Consider the following 3,762-nt stretch of genomic DNA (forward strand, 5'->3'; position numbering starts at 1 on the left):
GTCGTTCTTCTGAAACTAGCTCTTCTCCCCCTAACGAAGGAAAAATTGTCTCATTAAAATGATAATATGCACAACGTGTCATTCTACCTTTTAAGTATATAGGTAGACTAGTCACTAAATAAAAACTTATGGTTTTATAATGTACATCCATATGACCTTTTACCCTGGGGGACTAAGTTGGTCTTACAAGATTCTTCTGAATCTATCATCATATAAAGTGTCCTTCACATAGAATCAAATACTACTAGTGACATATTATAAGCTCTTTTGGAGCCTTTAATTAGGTTTCTATCACCTAATATAGTATTAACATTGTTTGTCATCAATGTTGTGCAATTAATGAGACAAAAGTTTCATCAAAGTAACAAGTCATAAAACATTGTCATAAAGATCTCGTCTTTATAGAGTTGAAGAAATATTATTATAAAGAAAGAGTTAAAATAAATAGAAAAACTGATTGTAGTGATCGATCAATAATTTTATTCCAAATATTATTATAATCTAAATCAATGTGCAAAAATTAATTCATAAATCAAAATTTCAAGAGAACATATCATGATTTAAAGCATCTTGTTGTCTCAAAACTTCAATTAAAATACTACAAATCCATGTGAACATATATGTAAAGATATAACATAATATATTGAGAACAATAGTTGAACCTATTGTAATTTCAAATTTGATTTGGATAATGAAATTATTGCATTAATAAAAATACCATATGTGACAACATGCAATAATCTATGTAAAATTTTCTACTAATGACAGTATGACTTCTAATAATAGAAATTTATAAAAACTATCAAACGCTTACCTAATTGTATAACTTTATATACAAAAATATTAATCTTTTGATAATATATAAATATTGTCTATATGCTTGTGATCATAGCCTCAGGCTATAATATATTTCATTATAACATTTGGTTATATAAATTTCATAAAGTTGTACAAAATTGTTAGTTAACAATTTTGTTCTCCATAGCTTCTAGCTATAAGAAAGTATATACTAACTACTTTGGCATAACCTTTTATTGGCACGAAGAATATTAATTTTCTTATTTTCATAACTTTGGGTTATGAATAATAATATTTATATAACTTCTAGTTATATAACAAAATTAAAAAAATTATGTATACATAGTTGTTCATTGACAATTTTGTTTTGTATAACTTCTGATTATACAAGATAATTATAAATTGTATGCATAGCTTCTGGCTATGAAACAATTGTTAATAAAAATTGTTTTCCATAATTCTTGTTGTGAAAAAAGAGTGAGTACAAAATAAAAATAAGAAACCAATATTTTTCATAACTTTGAGTTATGGTTATTTTGTCAAAATAAGAAAATATTCAAATTTGTACATAACTTCAGGCTATGAACTATTTACGTATAACTTCTAGTTACACAATATTATTAAAAGAAATTAAAAGTTAATATCTTTCATAGCTTTAGGCCATGATGATTTTGTCAGAACAATAAAATATTTAAATTTGTATATAGTTTCAAGCTATGAACTGTTTTTTTTTTATATAAATTTGTATATAGCTTCAAGTTATGAACTATTCATTGGGTAGATTTGTGCATAGTTTTGGGCTATGAACTTTCATTATGTAGATTTGTACATAACTTCAGGCTATGAACATATAATTAAAAATAAATAATTAGAGATCATATACATAACTTCTGGTCATGTATCTGTAATTCTGTAATTTTTCCTCATAACTTCTGGTTATAGGAATTGCACATATTTTTCATAACTTCTGGTTATGAATTTACCCCATAACTTATAGTTAGAGGGATTATACATATTTATGTATTTAAATAAAATAAATGAAAATAGAGATCAAAGGGTAATAAAATATAAAATCATGATATAAGTTTATCACTGAATAGAGAAAAATCTTTATATTTCTTCTGCAGAGACCATTCGTGCTGATAATGTGTTGTAAAATTATAAAGTGAAAGGAGAAGAAGACAAGAAAGATAAATTAGAATGTATGAAGAGAATATAATATAATTTTTACTAAAGGTATCTCCCTTTTATAGGGAGTCACAAAGAGATATACATCAAAATGGATGATCATCCATAAGTTCCCATAATCCGATAAATTCTCATATTTTATAACAAGTTGAAATATTTTTAAAATTTTTATAAATAGTAAGGGCAAACACAAATAGATGATGAAAATCAGTGAGTCTTCTAATTAAAATGTAGATTTATGAGAAAACAAAGGTTATGCTTAGTTATGAAAAACACCCAAAAGAGGGGGGGGGGGGGTGAATTGGGTTTTTAAAATATTTTCAATCACAACAAATTCAAACATAATATAGGCAAAATAAAGAGATAGAGTTTAGAGAATTCAAACTGAGGTTTATAGTGGTTCGACACTTCCTTACCGACGTCCACTCTCTTCAATCTCCTAACTGAGTGATGGTTCCACTAACTTGAAGCTTCAACCGAACTTCTAATTTTCTTACACTTGGATTCCGGCTCCAATGAGCTCTTACACAATCTTTTCAAGATTCAAACCTCTTAAAGGCTTTGACACTCAAATTTTTACAAGAAATGATCCCTCAACCCAGCTTAAGGATAGCTCAAATACAGGACAAAGCTAGGATGACACACAAGAGTGCATTAAAGGATATGCAAGTGGTGATTTGCACTATGAAAGAAATGAGAGCTTTTTGATCAATAACAGGTAGGTAGACTATTGAATGCAAATGTTCTCTTGTCAATAAATGAAGTGGAGCTCTCAATTTATAGGTTTCTAAGCTCGGGAGTCAAAAACAGCAAAAGGTAACCTCGTCCGATCGAGTTAGGGGTTGATCGGTTCACTAGTTGTTGGAGCATTTAATACATGACAGGTTACCATTGCCTCGACTAGACCTCGATCGGTCCTCAACCGGGAAGAGAAGACTATTGGGAGAGAGATAAACTTTTTGGCCTCCCTTGACCGGACGAACACAATCGATCGACCGGTTCCTCAATCGGTTGAGCCGGTTGGCCATAGCCTCAACCGATTGAGCCTTTTTGGCCCTAAAAACCTATTTTTTTTAATTCCTTTATTTTCTAACACTTAGGCAAGGTCTTTAGGTGAATTATTAAGCCAATTATAAAACATTTTGCCTAAGGTACATTAGTTAAAAACTCGAGTTTTAATGAAATCGAAGTTTTAAGGAATAAACCGAGTTTTATAAGTTGCATGAAACGTGTGAAAATCCTAAGTGCATTCATGCATTCATCTTACATTAGTTTCTTATGATCACAAGTCTTCCAAGCGTCTCGATTTTGTATCCATTTGGTCATTTGATGAATTTTCGAGTTTATACTTGAAATTCTTAATCAGTAAACCAATTAGTCACTTAACCATGGTTTATTATCATCAAAACCCGATTAGGAGAACCTTTGGGCTAACAATTTAGCTTATGTCTTTAAAAAAATTTAAAATTTGAGATGAATTTTTTTTTTATTTAAAATTTTAAAAACCATTACCTTCTTAATCTAAGTTTTTAAGAGTTATTTTATTTCAAGTAAAAATTATTACTATTTTTTTTATATTTTATTCTAAAAAACAGGAAGTATTTGTTTACAAAATTTTATTTTTATTTTTATTTTCTTTTAGTTTCACCTTGGCTCATTTTACGTGTATATTGATGAAGATTATCCATTTCCTTACTGGCCCACATGCTCGAGGCCCATTAAGAGCCCAGGCCCAAGAAAGAGGAGAAAAAACAAGGGATCAAAAGCCCCAAACGA

This window comes from Vitis vinifera, chromosome 11 (assembly GCF_030704535.1).
Source record: "Vitis vinifera cultivar Pinot Noir 40024 chromosome 11, ASM3070453v1".
Lineage (NCBI taxonomy): Eukaryota > Viridiplantae > Streptophyta > Magnoliopsida > Vitales > Vitaceae > Vitis > Vitis vinifera.